This window comes from Gossypium arboreum, chromosome 7 (assembly GCF_025698485.1).
Source record: "Gossypium arboreum isolate Shixiya-1 chromosome 7, ASM2569848v2, whole genome shotgun sequence".
NCBI lineage: Eukaryota > Viridiplantae > Streptophyta > Magnoliopsida > Malvales > Malvaceae > Gossypium > Gossypium arboreum.
The window spans coordinates 42,849,882-42,868,645 of record NC_069076.1 but is presented as its reverse complement, the minus strand read 5'-3'; positions in this window follow the sequence as shown (position 1 = coordinate 42,868,645).

The following is an 18,764-nucleotide window of genomic DNA, read 5'->3' as shown; positions in this document are numbered from 1 at the left end:
CTTCCATATGAAATTAGATTCATCAAGGTTCATTTACATAATTTATTTACTATTTAATCCCATTCCTACTATTTTTAGTGATTTTTCATATCCACGTCACTGCTGCTGTCAGCATCTGTTTTCAAGGTAACCTTTACCTACTTCATAATTTCTTTGATTCAACTAGCCCTTTTAGCATACATGGCACAAGGAATGATCATGATTAACCATTCCAATGGCTAATCGTTTCCAAACATTTCCATACCTCTTAATGAACAACATACAAAATGATTATGATACCATGCCAAAGTGTATATAAGCCATTTTCGCATGGCTATCCAAATTTATACAAAATCAAAGGGGTCTATGACCAACAAACGAAAGAGTAGTCCTATACATGCCATTTCAAAGTTCAACCAAAATTTGTACCAAAAAGGCCGCTTTGATAGTGTGGATGACTTCGACTTCGATGATCCCGAATCCGATAGCTAACGAGCAAAATCTATAAAACAGAGAGCCAAAGCACCGGGGTAAGCATTTTAATGCTTAGTAAGTCTCAAGTAATGAAATCAGCTTTGACTAAAGTATTACATTCACATAGCTAAATGGATCACTTTAGTAATACACATTCTCATAATCATACTTGTAACACCCCAAACCCGTGACCGTCACTGGATTTGAACACGTGGTGTTACCGGGCTTACTTCCCTTTTTTTTCTCTCTTGACAATAATTGATTTCAGTTCCAGGCAGGCTAGCTAACTGCGTCACTGTCACCTTAAAAATCATATCTTGAGTTCCAGAACTCGAAAATCAGTTCCGTAAATTTTCTCTGAAACTAGACTCATATATCCATCTCTGGATTTATTTCTAGAATTTTTGGTCAGGCCAATTGGTACATTTTATTAGTTAAAGTCACCCATGTTACAGGGGTCGACTACACTGACCTTCGTGCATTACAACTTGTATATCTCTCTGTACAGGGCTATAATACTGGTTCCGTTTGTTTCTAAAGAAACTAGACTCAAAATGGAATCTGCACATATAAGGCATGACTTCTAATTCTTTCTGGATAATTTATAGTCAATTTTAAAAGTTGCGACAGGGGACCCAGAAACCGTTCTGGCCCTGTCTCACAAGAACTCTAATATCTCTCAGTATACTGCTCATATGGTCGTTTCGTTTTGTCCATATAAAAATAGATTCATCAAGGTTCAATTTCATAATTTATTCACTATTTAATTCTACTTATACTATTTTTAGTGATTTTTCAATCTCATCTCACTGCTGCTGTCAGCAACAGTTACTGCAGTAGACTATGCCAATTTCATGAATCTTTCCTTGGCCTTACTAATCATCCATCATACATGACACAATTTATGGCCACCTTATCAAAATTAAAGTTTCTAAGACTCGTGGCTATAGGTTCTAGCATCCCACTCGACGACCACATAGGCCATTTTCACATGGCTTAAAATTTACAACCCACAATTCAACAAAATATAATAGCCTATACATGCCAATTGTTCTCCTAGTTCAACTACGAAGACAATACCAAAAGGTTTCCAGCCGGTGTGATGACTTCAACGACGGTTCCGAGCACGCGATAATCGAGTCCAAGAGACCTAAAATGGGTGACAAGAAAACACCGAGTGAGTTTATAACTCAGAAAGTCATAAGCATTCATCAACCAACCATTAATAAAATTATCACAACATGAAACGATAAACGAGGCTAGGTACTCCATCCATATCGAAACTATACCATAATTCCTCGGACCTTTCGGTTCAATCTCATACTAAGCCATACATCCACATTTCATATTCTATACAATAAGATATTTGAGGCATTTTCACACACCAACTCATTTTCACCACAATCATACAAATGCAATCATCACATAGATTTAAAGCTTACCAAGCTCAACCCGAGCATGAACATATTGCCTATTCGTCATGAGATCAAGGTACTTACCCGATCCGCTGTCCGGATTAACTCGATAATGTCGCACACTCGGTGCCAATTGTAATGCAAGAGCATATAGTGAATCCGCACACTTAGTGCTATATATTTTCAGCTCGCACACTTAGTGCTATATAATTTTCAGCTCGCACACTTAGTGCTATATATTTTCAGCTCGCACACTTAGTCAGTATAATCAAACTCGCACACTTAGTGCTGTACAATTTTAAACCCGCACACTTAGTGCCAATCTTGTCACCGTGTCCATTTATACCCGCACACTTAGTGCCGAGACCAATACTTTATGCAATTTACCACCTTTATACATTCAACGATGGCATCATTCCATACACATACATTTCCATTTACACATCAATTCATTAAACACAATTGCATATATATTATGATCATTTAAATCAATACCAAATATATGCTTAATGACTTACCTCGGACGTTGTCGCATCGCCTTCAACGGCTATTCAATTACTTTTTCTTTTCCCTTGTCCAACTTCGATCCTTTGAGCTCTTGAGCTAAATCAAACAAATTTACTTCCCAATCAAACACACACATACAAAGAACCATATATTGTTTTTAACACATTCGGTCACTTGGGCGACCCATTTAACTTTTAAGCATTCATTTCAAATTTTAGTTAAACAATGCCGAATGCTATTAGCTACTAATGCCACACACACATATGCATAAAATTTAATCATACATGACCCATAGCTCATTTGGTCATTCATCTCTCAAACTTACCAAGCTTCATACCACACTTCCTTGGCGAATACATATATAAGCACAATTTAGCATTTTCATTTACTTAATATTTCATACCTATCATGCTAGCTGAATATTGTTTAATCAAGTTCAACATCCTCATATACGGCATTAGCATCCAAACAACCTATATGAACATTTAACTAATTCAAGCTTCACCCATCCACACTTATTCATTTAACATAAAGAAAATATATCAACCTCTTCACTATCAACCATGGCCGAATGCTTCATGGGTTTAAGGTAGATTCAAGAAAGAACCTCATAATTATTAAGATGTAAGCAACTACCCTTGTTCATCTAGATTTAGTATGAACAACAACTATCACCATTATTAATCACCATAGCGAAAACCTCACCCTCATGGCCGAATGTACCAAACATTTCCTAACTAAACTTTCACAAATTTTTAACCTCATATCGATCTCAACTTGTTCAATACAACATGAAACAATCCCTTCTCCTAACCTCTTGATACACGGCTTGATGTTCAAACCCCCATGAAAGTTTGATTTTCATGACATTACCAAAATGCATTATGACAATTAGCTCAACAAACTCAAGAAGTTAAAGCCAACATCTCAAAGCTTACCTCCAACTAGAAGAAGGGTTGCGAATTTGCTTAATGAAAAGCTCTCCAATTTTTTCCTTTGGTTCACGGCAAGAAGAACAAAGCATAACCAAATTCCCCTTTTTTTTTCTTTCTTTGGTTAGTCACGGCAATGGGGCATCCACACACTTTTTTTTTTGTCAACATTTTCTTTAATGCTAGCACATTATTTTATTGCTTCATACATCACTCACTAACCAAACATGTTGGGAGCATGTTTCCTTTGCCCATCAACACCCACCTTGGCAGCCACTATAGTCAAATTTGGGAAATTTGACATGCAAGGACAACATTTCCTAGTATGCATCAATAGGCCACTTCAACATTTGCCTATCTCATTTCTAAGTTTTCTCACACAAGTCCTTTCTAGTGAAATTCACCTTTATAACACTAAATCAAATCATCAACAATGTCACACACAATTTAACACATATCATAGGCATCACAATAAATTTTAAATTATTTTATGCCTCGGTTTTGTGGTCCCGAAACCACATCCCGTCTAGGGTCAATTTTGGTGTCACAACTCTCCCCACTTAAGAAATTTTCATCCCGAAAATCTTACCGGTAAATAGGCTCGGGTATCGCTCTTTCATAGAGTCCTCAAGTTCCCAAGTGGCTTCTTCAATTCCGTGTTTATGCCACAACACCTTCACTAATAAGATTTTCTTATTGCGCAACTCTTTACTTCACGCATCATAATGCGAACGGTTCCTCTTCATAGCTCAAATTAGGTGAATCTCAATCTCGGGCAGGCGATTACGTCGATGGATCGACCTATATCGTCGAAGCATCGAAACATGGAAAACGTTGTGAATCTTTTCGAGCTCAGGGGGTAAAATTAATCGGTACGCTACTGGCCCAACTCGTTCAGATACTTCATACGGACCGATGAACCTCGGACTCAATTTGCCCTTACGGCCAAATCTAAGCACTTTCTTCCAGGGTGAGACTTTGAGAAATACCTTGTCTCCAACCTGATATTCAATATCTTTTCTTTTCAAATCCGCATACGACTTTTGGCGATCCGGCGACTTTCAAACTTTCACGAATTACTCGAACTTTTGCTCGGCATCCTTAACCAAATCAACCCCGAAGATTTTTCCTTCACTAAGTTCAGTCCAGAATAATGGGGTACGGCATTTACGACCGTATAAAGCCTCGTAAGGCGCCATCTTGATACTTGATTGAAAGCTATTGTTGTAAGCGAATTCAACCAAAGGTAAATACCGTTCCCATGCATCACTAAACTCAAGGATGCAACATCTCAACATATCCTCGAGTATTTGAGTTATCCGTTCGGATTGACCATCGGTTTGGGGGTGAAAAGTAGTGCTAAAATGCAGCTTGGTACCCAAAGCCTCTTGCAATTTCTTCCAAAATCGCGATGTAAATCTTGGGTCTCTATCCGACACGATAGAAATAGGCACCCCATGCAATCGAATAATTTGGGAGACGTATAATTCTGCCAATTTATCAAGCGAAAAATCCGTGCAAACAAGAATAAAATGAGCAGACTTGGTCAGTCTATCAACAATGACCCAGATCGCATCCTTCTTACTTGCTGACAAAGGCAGTCCGGATACAAAGTCCATGGTGACTCGATCCCATTTCCACTCGGGTATCGTGATCGACTGAAGTAATCCCGATGGCACTTGATGCTCCGCTTTCACTTGTTGAGATATTAAACATCTCGAAACAAAGTCAGAGATGTCTCGTTTCATACCATGCCACCAAAACCGACGTTTCAGGTCATTGTACATTTTAGTACTACTCGGGTGGATTGACATTCGACTACTGTGAGCCTCGTTCAAAATCATCGAAACAAGTTCATAATTCCTTGGAATACATAATCGACCCTTGAACGTCAAGCAATCATGGTCGTCAATCTGAAATTCCGATTCCTCATTGGAAACACATTCGGCTCCTTAGCGACCAATTCGGCGTCGACCTTCTGAGATTCGAGTACTTGATGAATCAATAACGGTTTGGTCTCTAATTCGACTACTAGCACCTCATCGGGTGAAACGGATAGATGAGCATCCATCGCTCTCAAAGCAAACAGTGCCTTGCGACTTAAGGCATCGGCCACCACGTTGGCCTTTCCCGGGTGATAATCAATGATGAGTTCATAGTCTTTCAACAACTCAAGCCAACGTCTTTGTCGCAGGTTTAAATCTCTCTGAGTCATCAAATATTTTAGACTCTTGTGGTCCGAATAAATGTGACACCTTTCCCCAAACAAGTAATGCCGCCATATCTTCAAGGCGAACACTATGGCTGCTAGTTCAAGGTCATGGGTCGGATAGTTTCTCTCATGCGGCTTTAGTTGTCTCGACGCGTAAGCCACAACTCGACCTTCTTGCATCAACACACAACCTAACCCAAGCAAGGATGCGTCACTGTATATGACAAACTCTTTACTGGACTCCGGCTGTACTAGTACCGGGGCCTCGGTTAAACAGGTTTTTAGTCGATCGAAACTTTCTTGACAGCGTTCCAACCACTCGAACTTAACATCTTTTTGAAGTAGTTTTGTCATCAATGCAGCTATCATCGAAAAACCTTTCACAAATCGTCGATAGTATCCGGCAAGCCCCAAAAAGCTCCTAACCTCGGTAACATTCCTTGGAGGTTTCCAATCGACTATGGCCAAAATTTTGTTCGGGTCCACCCTGACACCCGATGCGGACACCACGTGCCTCAAAAAGCTAACCTCTTTCAACCAAAATTCACATTTACTGAACTTTGCGTATAATCGCTTATCTCGTAAGATTTGCAACACTAGCCTCGTGTGTTCAAAGATGTTCAATTTCATCTCTCGAATAGACCAAAATGTCATCGATAAATACAACTACGAACCGATCCAAGTATGGCCTGAAAATTCTATTCATTAAATCCATAAACACCGCAGGGGCATTAGTGAGCCCAAACGGCATCACCAAGAATTCATAGTGACCGTACCTCGTTCTAAAAGCAGTCTTGGGTATGTCCGATTCTCGGACCCTCAACTGATAGTACCCCGACCTCAAATCTATCTTTGAAAACACTGAGGCTCCTTTTAATTGATCAAACAAATCGTCAATTCGTGGCAATCGATATTTGTTCTTTATCGTCACTTTATTCAACGGCGATAGTCGATGCACAATCTCATAGTTCCATCCTTCTTCTTCACAAACAATACTAGTGCGCCCATGGAGAAAAACTCGGTCGAGCGAAACCTTTATCCGTCAATTCTTGCAATTGAACCTTCAATTCCTTTAATTCCGTTAATACCATATGATACGGGGCTATTGAGATCGGCGTAGTACCGGTACAACCGATGCGAATTCCACTTCTTGAACCGGTGGCAATCCGGTAACTCCTCGGAAAAACATCCAATACTCACAAACCAACGATACCGATTCGAGTTTCTTTTCCATCTCTTTACTTTCAAACACATACGCAAGGTATGTTTCACACCCTTTTCACATATCTCCGAGCAGTCATAGAAGATATTATCACTGGCACTCCTTTTAAATCAGTAGACTCGACTCGGACTACCTCGTTATTTGCACTCCTCAAATCAATGGTTTTCCTTTTGCAGTCCACCACTGCATCATGTACGGTCAGCCAATCCATACCAAGAATAACATCGAATTCATCAAATGGTAGAAGCATCAGATCGGCCGGAAAACAGGATTCTCGAATTATTAGGGGGCATCTCTTGCACACTTTATCAACTAGTACGTATTGACCCAAAGGGTTTGACACTCGAATTACGAATTCAGTAAACTCAACAAGTAGAGTCTTACTGGATGCTAAGGTTTCACATACATATGAATGAGTAGAGCCGGGGTCAATCAATGCAATCACACTAGTATCAAAGAGAGTAAAAGTACCGATGATGACGTCGGGGAGGATGCCTCCTCTCGTCTGCGGATGGCATATGCTCTAGCAGAGCACGGGTCTCGGATCGGACAGCCGTATTAGAGGCTCCTCTCGATTACCACTCCTACCTCCGGAGATTCTCGGGGCCTACCTCCACCGTCGTTCCACTAGGTCTTGCACCTTGCGTCTTATTCCTCTCATCTAGCTCGTGCAATCTCTAATGAGGTGGTCCTTCGAACCGCATCCATAACAGCCCTATTAATGACTTACCCCAACATTCACCTAGGTGTCGTCTTCCACATTGGGGGCATTCAGTCTCTCTTGACGATTATTGCCCACACTAGCTACCGAAGTAGCTCGAGTCCGTCAATGGTCTGGCTCTAATGGAAATTCCATGATCGTCCTCGACTTCATGGTGTCCTCCCGAACCTCTTTACAGCCGAGAACGGAGCTTTACTCGTCGATCTTTTACGATAATCTCTTGCTTCAATTCAGCCTTCTTCTTCTCCTTCCCAAGTTCTTCCGCTTTGCGTGCTCGTTCGACTAGTGTCACGAACTCCTTTATCTCCAAAATTCCCACTAGTAACTTTAACTCTTCATTCAATCCTTCTTCAAATCTTTTGCACATCGCAACCTCATCAGCCACACACTCCCGAGCATACCGACTAAGTCTTACGAACTCATGCTCGATTCGATACTGATCATACTGGCCTTGCTTGAGTTCCAAGAATTCCTTACGCTTCGATCTATGAACTGTTGACTAATGTATTTCTTTCGAAATTGGATTGAAAGAAATCCCAAGTAACTCGTTCATTTGGGACTATGGAAATTAAAGTCCTCCACCAATAGTAAGTGAGTCTCATAACAAGGATATAGCACACTTAAGACATTCATCGGTGTGCATGATGTTCATCTAACACTCGAATGGTGTTATCGAGCGAATCGGCTCTTTCAAAGATCATCGATGACTATGGCCTTGAACTCCTCGGCCCGCTTCCTAATCAAGTCTACAGGTGGTTTGCTTAGCCTCACGGGATCGATGAATCGGAGGCATTGCGGACTCTTGGGCGGAGTATTTAAATTCGGGAATGGTTGGACAGCCGGGTTGGTTCGGGCATATTGTGCGACCCACTCATTCATCATGGTGAAAAAGGCTTGTTTTGCCCTTCATTTTGATTATTCGCGGATGACTGAGGCTCAACAGCGGTGTCCCTTGCGCGGAGCAGCCGCTACACTTTCAACGTCATCTGCCAAGGGTCTCTATTCCGGCTCCATTGCTAATCAAAACAAAAATTTCAACCGTCAAGTCATCACATTATTAAGCACTAACAAATTGGCATGTATAGCTAGACTCACACGCCTATGGTAGTCCTAGAACCGACTAAACCATAGCTCTGGTACCAATAAATGTAACACCCCAAACCCGTGACCGTCATCGGATTTGAACACGTGGTGTTACCGCTTACTCCCTTTTTTTCTCTCTTGACAATAATTGATTTCACTTCCAGGCAGGCTAGCTAACTGCATCACTGTCACCTTAAAAATCATATCTCGAGTTCCAGAACTCGAAAATCAGTTCCATAAATTTTCCCTGAAACTAGACTCATATATCCATCCCTGGATTTATTTCTAGAATTTTTGCTCGGGCCAATTGGTACAGTTTATTAGTTAAAGTCACCCATGTTACAGGGGTCGACTACACTGACCTTCGCGCGTTACAACTTGAATATCTCTCTGTACAGGGCTATAATACTGGTGCCGTTTGTTTCTAAAGAAACTAGACTGAAAATGGAATCTGCACATATAAGGCATGACTTCTAATTCTTTCTGGATAATTTATAGTAAATTTTAAAAGTTGCGACAGGGGACCCAGAAACTGTTCTGGTCCTGTCTCATAAGAACTCTAATATCTCTCAGTATACTGCTCATATGGTAATTTTGTTTCGTCCATATAAAAATAGATTCATCAAGGTTCAATTTCATAATTTATTCACTATTTAATTCTACTTATACTATTTTTAGTGATTTTTCAATCTCATCTCACTGCTGCTGTCAGCAACAGTTACTGCAGTAGACTATGCCAATTTCATGAATCTTTCCTTGGCCTTACTAATCATCCATCATACATGACACAATTTATGGCCACCTTATCAAAATTAAAGTTTCTAAGACTCGTGGCTATAGGTTCTAGCATCCCACTCGACGACCACATAGGCCATTTTCACATGGCTTAAAATTTACAACCCACAATTCAACAAAATATAATAGCCTATACATGCCAATTGTTCTCCTAGATCAACTACGAAGACAATACCAAAAGGTTTCCAGCCGGTGTGATGACTTCAACGACGGTTCCGAGCACGCGACAATACGAGTCCAAGAGACCTAAAATGGGTGACAAGAAAACACCGAGTGAGTTTATAACTCAGAAAGTCATAAGCATTCATCAACCAACCATTAATAAAATTATCACAACATGAAACGATAAACGAGGCTAGGTACTCCATCCATATCGAAACTATACCATAATTCCTCGGACCTTTCGGTTCAATCTCATACTAAGCCATACATCCACATTTCATATTCTATACAATAAGATATTTGAGGCATTTTCACACACCAACTCATTTTCACCACAATCATACAAATGCAATCATCACATAGATTTAAAGCTTACCAAGCTCAACCCCGAGCATGAACATATTGCCTATTCGTCATGAGCTCAAGGTACTTACCTGATCCGCTGTCCGGGATTAACTCGATAATGTCGCACACTCAGTGCCAATTGTAATGCAAGAGCATATAGTGAATCCGCACACTTAGTGCTATATATTTTCAGCTCGCACACTTAGTGCTATATATTTTCAGCTCGCACACTTAGTGCTATATAATTTTCAGCTCGCACACTTAGTGCTATATATTTTCAGCTCGCACACTTAGTGCTGTATAATCAAACTCGCACACTTAGTGCTGTACAATTTTAAACCCGCACACTTAGTGCCAATCTTGTCACCGTGTCCATTTATACCCGCACACTTAGTGCCGAGACCAATACTTTATGCAATTTACCACCTTTATACATTCAACGATGGCATCATTCCATACACATACATTTCCATTTACACATCAATTCATTAAACACAATTGCATATATATTATGATCATTTAAATCAATACCAAATATATGCTTAATGACTTACCTCGGACGTTGTCGCACGTCTTCAACGGCTATTCAATTACTTTTTCTTTTCCCTTGTCCAACTTCGATCCTTTGAGCTCTTGAGCTAAATCAAACACATTGTGTTTTACCACAAGTTGTGAATCGCAGCATGGACAACTCTGGTCTAATTTATGAAAAAAAGAAGAAGAAAGAAAACCTTTAAAATTGATTGATATAAAGACTCACAGGTTTCCTGTTAGCTAATTTTTAATATCTTTTTGCTGAATTTCTTTTTAAATACTTTTTTAAGTCATTGGTATTGCAATACAAATCCCAATTCCCAACCCACAGAGATTTCTCTTTTTAATTAAATAGCAACGCTAAGAACACCCAAAGGAATGAAAAAATAATTGAGAATTGAGATCAAGTAGCATGATTAGATGAACCAATTGCCACAGTTTATTTTCTCTTTATCCAATGCCCTGTACTTAGAATGGTATCCGGTGTTTGTAGTAATTATAAATTTTTGAGTTGATAATTAAGAAATCCTTTTGCCTAAACCTTTTTAGTTGACTATATGTTTTGTGTTTGTGTTGGTGTTGGTAGTATAAAATTTACCTTTATTTCGACTTGAATGTCTATTCCTTCTGCTAAGTTTGAAAAGTAAATCGGATCTTTGATGATATGCTCCGACATTATATGTTAAAGTTCAAAGATTATTGGAAAGAGATATTCAAGATTATTTCGGTTATGATTCTGAGAAGCTGTGTGAAAGTAATTCATGATTGTTAAAAGCAACTTTTTCTGGTAAGATTTTCGAGGACAAAAATCCCTAAAGGGGGGAGAGTTGTAACATCTCGATTTTGGGCCTAGTCGGAATAGTGGTTTCGGGACCACAAATTTGATCTCGAGAAATTTATTTTTATTATATTATTATGGTCTACGATTTCACAGAATAATTTCGTGAAATTTTTGTTTCAAAATTCTGACGTTTGGGCACTCAATTTAGTCAAAAGGACTAAATTGTAAAAAGTGCAAAAGTTGAGTTCTACATGCTAGAGGTGTCCAATTGTTATGAAATTTTAAATAGGAGGTCCTTAAATGGTAATTATACCATTGGTTAATGGCTAGACAAAAATGGGTATGAGATAGGTGAAATAAAATTTTAAGTTAAGGGCATTTTGGTAAATTAGTAATTAACTGAATTAAAAGCCAAAATAGCCAAAATTGGTCTTCATCTTCATGATAGGGGGCCGAATGTACCAGGAGAAACACCATGGTTAGGGTTTTTAATCTTCCAAGCTCCATAGTAAGTGATCCTAAACCCCGTTTTTAATGTTCTAAGCATTTTTGAAGTTTCGGTAACTCGATGTACCTATTTCTACCATTATTTTAAGCTAGGGTTCATGTCTAAAAATTTACCCATGAATGATATGCATGTATTTGGATGTCTAATGGTAGAAAATGAGTGTTACGAAATTTTTTCGGCTAGGTTATAGAGTAAGGAAATTGAATAAAAATTATTTTACGAGCCTAGGGGCAAAAGTGTAATTTTGACAAAGTTTAGGGGAAAAATTGTAAATTTTCAAAAATATGATTTTGGGTCATTTTGAATAATATGGGTCCTAAATAGACTATATTTGAAATAATAGATCAAGAAAAATCAAGATTTGGGCTAAAATCGAGAAAATACCAAGTAGTGGACTTAAATGGTGAAAATGGTCATTTTCGTATACGAGGTAAGTTCGTATGATAATAATAATGTAAAGTTATGTTTGAATTACACTCCTTACTAATATTACATATATTGTATGATTTAATATATTGGAAAAGTTGATGGAATGTTGTTTAATATGTGGTGAATGAAATATGTGAAATTAAATGCTTTATTGTTACCATGTGATGTGTTTGATGATACATGCCTTAAATGTCAATTATTTCCATGATAGTATGAATATGTTATGAACATGGTGAGATGCCATGATAAGCATGTATGACAGAGATGCAAAGTACGAGTAAAGAAAATCCCGTTTGAACATAGAAATAGGTAAGGATACAAGTGACATGTCACTAGGATAGCTATGTATGTATGAGCTCATTTGATGACATAATGCATGCTAGGTCCTGGAGCTTGTGTAGCCTGTTGAGAGGCATGTAATTATGTGGTACATGATATGCCCGGGAGCTTTTGTAGCCCTGTTGAGAGGCATGGTTATGTGATGCATGCTAGGTCCGGGTGCTCTTATGTAGCCTTGTTGAGAGGTGTGCTATATTATGATTATGGCACTTTGGTGTGTTTGTATCCGAGTATCCTGTTCATTATTCTAAATGTTCAACGGGTAATATATATGAAGTTCGAGCGTAATCTAAGTAAAGTATGTATGTGTACAAGGAAGCGAAGGTATGTATTTGACCTTATGTGCTCTTATGACTATGATGATCTATGAAGAATATAGTATTTGGTGAATACTATGAAAATGACATGATTTGGAATAAGTCTTTGATACTTGATGACATTAAGATTATGGCTCCATGCTTATGATGCATAATTATGTGTCCTTACCATGATGGATGAAATGATGTTGTATTAATTTGGTGAACAATAATTGTGAATGAGTAAATTAGCCTTGACAGTTTTGGGTTACTGCAGTGGTGTAACTTTGAAAATACACTAAAAATAGTGGAAAATGAGTTAGTGGCTGAATAAAATATGGAAATAAAGCTTAATGAGTTTCTTATAAAAGAAATGGTGTAAGCAAAAGAACTTCCTATGATGAGATATTTGAAGTTTTGTGAGACAGAGTCAGAATGACTTCGAGATCCCCTATTCTGATTTGAGAAAATCATTAAAAATTTTTAAAAAATAATTATAAGCTGTAATTTATATTATTATAATCCTTAATGAGTCTATTTTCAAGAGAAATATACGAAAATATCATCTGAGTCCCGAACTATGAGATAATTAAATTTTAGTAAAGAAAGGTCGAAGCTGTCAAACAGCAGACTAGGGGTAACTTTGAGGAATAAACTGTACTAATTTCCTAAACCAAAAAATTCTGGAAATTTTATAGGAGAAAGGTATACAAGTCTAGTTTCAAGGAAAATTTACGAAACTTAATTTGGAGTTTCGTAGCTCTAGATATGAATAATGTAGTGACTGTTGCTCAAGAAGACAGCTTGTCATGAACGTGAGAATATGTTATAAACATTGATAAAGCATGTTATTGGGTTGCTTATTGTTTTCATATGAACTTACTATGCTTTAAGCTTACACCCCTTCCTTTCCATCTCTTATAGGTTTATTTAGCTATGCTCGAGTTGGAGATCGCTAGAGAAGCTATCACACTACCGAGCTATCACGCTGGGTAAGAATGATCGTAAATCCTTTTTAAGTTTATGGCATGTATAGTGATTGGATCCTTTGTTATGTAAGTCATTGCTAATGTGGTCAAATGTGTTGGCCTATAATGATTAGATGATCAAATTTGTAAATGGCCATGAGATGTGGCTCATGATGATTGTTATGTTGTTGCATGATTGTGGGTGATTAAGTGTTCAAATGTGCCATGTTAATGGCCAAGGAAAGTAAACATAAGTGTATGAAATTAAGGGTGGCAAATGGCTTGGAATATAGCCTTGTATTTGTCCACACGGGTAGACACACGGGCATGTGTCTAAACCATGTGTGGCACATTGTCGGCCTCCACGGGTGTGTGTGTTGGTCGTGTGACTTCTTTGTATAATGACGTCATAAACAGAATGCAAGGTAAAATCCACACAGGGTCTAGGCACGGGCGTGTCCATGTCACACGGGTGTGTGTATGGTCCACACGGGCGTGCGACCACTCCAGCTTGCAAAATTTTATAAGTTTTCTAAAAATTGTTAAAAGTTCCAGTTTAATTCTGAACCATGGGCAATGTATGTTTTGGGCCTCGTAGGCCTGTATAAGGGATAATATGCTTGTGTTTGAACATTTTGAGTTATATCGAAATTTTATGGCCCAGTTTTGTATGAAAGTTGAAATTTAAGTTCGGTAATACCTCGTATCCTGTCCCGTCATCGGACGTGGGTAAGGGGTGTTACACTAGTACTCAGCTTTTACAGGATCATCATCAAATTTGCCTCTAAATTCTTCATCTCTACATTTACGAACTTTTTCCACAAACAGTCAAGTAAATGTCACGGGTACAAAATTTTAAGGACACAGGGGTGTTAGAGGAGGCACATTAGGGGGTAGAGGCTACAGAGTTACAGGATCTATTTGCTTAAATTCATTGAACCACCAGTTCTTCATGCCAAAAAACACATTTCTTATCTCCTAACCATAGGACTGTAGAACCGAAGCACTTTTACTTGCTTTGAGATTTTAATCTTAGACATTACTTTCAGCTTCATTAACTACAGCCTGATTCGACTCATTCGACATCTTGAATCTATAAGAAAATACAATATTAATCAGACCAAAAGCATCACACTATCACAACGTATTTATGGCATGTATATATAAGACTCGATACACACTACATTAGTTCTAGAATTGATTAAACTATAGCTCTGATACCACTGAATGTAGCATCCAAATCCCGTCTCCATTACCAGATTAAGAATTGAAGCCTTACAAATCCAAATAAAATAATTTATCTTAATTCAAAACAAGTATTCAATTTATTTATAAACATATATTATTTCATAGAATAAATATGCACATAGGCCTTAATTCTAGTTTACGGGCCCTAAAATTAGTTTGAAAGGAATCGGGGATCAAAATGAATCAAAACATAAATTTTAGGAAAAACTTGAAAATTTGGAAACAGGGGTCATACAGTCGTGTGACACAACCCAGATCGAGTGGGTATTCGAAGCAGGGACACAAGGCTGTGTCCCAGCCCCTGTCTCAAACCGTGTAACTCACTGACTTGGCTCACACGGCCGTGCCGCAGGTCTTGTGTTTGACTTGAAACACACAGACATGTCTTAGCCCGTATGAAACCTACACCAAAATTAACAGATTACACGTGGTTGTGTGAGATGACCATGTGTGGCACAAGGCCGTGTGACAGCCCGTGTCCTAGGCTGTGTACTGTCAAATTAACTTCTTAAACAAGCTAAAATCAAGCCAAAACTTTCCCAATAGTGTACACCTAAATCACAAACCATCTTATTACCAAAACAATCAAAACATACATTTAAAAATATAAAAGTTAATAACCTAAACTTCTAACCAATGTACCATTCATAGGTACCTCAATTATAACCAAACATTACACCAAAACTTTATCTAGTAACACACCTCAATTCAAATTTCATAATCAACGACATTATTACCTTCTGACATACTATTAAAGTTTACCATTCAACATCACATATCATAATCACAAATACAGAATAACTTTTCATATCTTACAAACTTCTAATATTAACTTTTGTACAACAAAACCTATATACAAGCCACAACCTAAAAAGAGATGAAAATAGTACCAAAAGTAGATGGATAGTGTGAGCCTTTATGTCGATCCTTCCAGTCGTCCACAATTGTCAACTACAAAATAACATGAGATAAACCAATAAGCTTAATAGCTTTATAAGATTATAGTGTATAATTTACTTGACTTGCTTTAAGTAACTTAATCACTAAAGAATTATAACATGACAATTAAATTTCTCAATTTCATTGTCTATAAGTTTTCAAGAATTTCATCATCACTAGAATATATCATTTCCATATAATCCTTTGTATATTTTAATCAAGTTCATCAATACTCGGTTCACATAGTCAGACATTATTTCTTATTTCAGAGCATTTTAGATACAAAAATAGGGACACCAAAGTGCAACAAAAGCACAAGTGTACGCTTAGGGGCACGTAATGCTTACAGAGTGTAATATCCTAAATTAGGGCTTAATCGGAATAGTGGTTTCGTGACCACAAATCTGAGATAGAAATAATTATTTTATAATTATTTTGATGATTATGATATGATTGCATGATTGTGTGAAAATTTCGTGATGAAATTCTATGCCTAAAGTGTTTAAATTGAAAGTAGGGACTAAATCGAATAAGTTGCAAAATTTGCATTCTAGAAGTTTTTAGTATGAAATTACATTGAAATATTAATTAGGAGGTCTTAAATAGAAATTTTACCAATTTTAAGTTCATGGAAATAATTAGGACATGGAAGGAATTTTGAAAGTTTAGTAAGGAGGGGCATTTTGGTCATTTGGATATTAAATGAAATAAAATGGTAAAAATAATACAAAATTTGGTCATCATCCTCCTTAGTTGCTGCTGAATTCTCCCTCTCTCCATAGCTAGGGTTTATTCAACTTTCAAGCTCCATAGTAAGTGATTCCAAGCCCCATTTTTAATGTTCTTTACGTTTTTGGAATCCCGAAAGCTCGATTAAGCTTATGCTAGCAATAATTCAACCTAGGGTTTATATTTGGAAAAATACCCATAGGTGAAATTTGTGTATTTTGATGTTTTATGATAGAATATGGGGTTTTAAATTATGTTAGACAACTCGTGCTACTCGGTTTTGAGTGAAAACGAGTAAAATGGCTTAATCGATAAAAATACCTAATAGTCACAAGTATATGTTAGAGTGAGAATTTGATGTTGCCATAGAAGGGAAAAGTGATTAGCATGTTATAAAAATAAGGAATAAAGTTCAATTCCCGAGCCCAGGGGCAAAAGTGTAATTATGTAAAAGTTTAGGGGAAAAAGTGTAATTTTCCAAAGTTCATATTAAATGCTGTTTTGATGAATGTATGTATTAAATAAGATTAATTTGGTATTATAGATCAAGAGAAACGAGATTCAAGTCGCGATCGAGGAAAAGAAAAGATTGTGGACTAAATTGCAAAATCTTTATATTTTGGTACCAAGGTAAGTTCATGTGTAAATAATGTAGCATAATTGTTATTTTTAAGTTATTGATGTTAATTAAATGATATGCTAATTTTTAATCGTGAAATATTATGCTTTGTGGTTAATGTTGAGTAATATGCAAATTATGTTTACTACTTGATTAATATGAATTGCTACCGAGTATCGGTTCCGATATTCCATGGAAGACGGCAAATGTGAGATCGAGGGAAAAAGCCCATTTGAACCTTAGGAATAGAGTAGGATACAAGTGACATGTCACTAGGATGGTTGAGCATCCGAACTCGTTGAGTTGAGTCCGAGTTCGTGAGATGTAACTAGGCATCCGAACTCGTTGAGTTGAGTCTGAGTTCATTTATGGATGCGAACGCCCGAGCTCGTTGAGTTGAGTCCGAGTTCACTTAGGGGCGGGTTACATGATTTCTTGATTACATATGTGGCACTTATGTGCAAATTATCCATGTATCCGAATTATATTCTGATGTGTTCAACAGGTGAAATTTCTAGTTTAATGGAAGAGCACTTAAGATATAAGTGACGTTTTGGGTAAGTGTTGTGAAATGGACACTTTGGACAGGTATGTTCTTAACCCTCGGGTTGGAAATAGATACAACAACGATAAGATCGTAAGATGATGAATGATATTTAGAAGTGTGATAAATGTTTTAGTGATACCATGTTAAGGTTGTTTGGTATGATTGTATTGTTATGTTACTTGTTATTTGCATATGAACTTACTAAGCATTTATGCTTACTCCTTCCTTTTCATTCACTGTAGTTTTGAACAAGCCGGCTCAGGAATTGGGATAGGTCGAAAGTTCGATCACACTATCCAAAGGGCTTTTATCTTGGTAAATGGCTTGTACAACTACTTAAGTATGGCATGTATAGCAATATACCTATTTTGTGTAAATAATTTTATGATATGGCCATGTTTGGTTGAGAAAATGTTTGATATTGATAAGTCATGGTGATGGCTAATTTAGATCATGTTTGATATCATGGAAGTTTAATAGGTTATCTAGTTTATAAAAATTCATGGAAAGATGAAACTTGCCTTAAAATAGAATATTGCTGCAGCAATGACATGAATTTGAAAAATCACTAAAAATAGTATAAGTGGAACTAAATGATGAGTAAGTTATGAAATTGAAGCTTAATGAGTCTATTTTCATTTGGATTGAACAAAACAGGCATATAAGTTATATTTTATGAGATATTTAAAATTTTGTGAAATAGGGCTAGAGTGATTTCTGGATCCCCTGTTCTAAATTTAAAAATTCATAATAAATTTTTCAAAAATAATTATAAGTTTTTATTTATATTTAAAGATTCCTTATTGAGTCTAGTTTTAATAGAAACAAACCTCATAGTCATTGAAATTTTGTATAGAGAGATATCTGATTTGTAATACACAAAGGTTAGAACAGTCGAACCCTGAAACAGGGGAGACTTTAATTAATAAAATGTACTAATTGGCCCAACCAAAAATTCTAGAAAAAAATTAGTAAATATA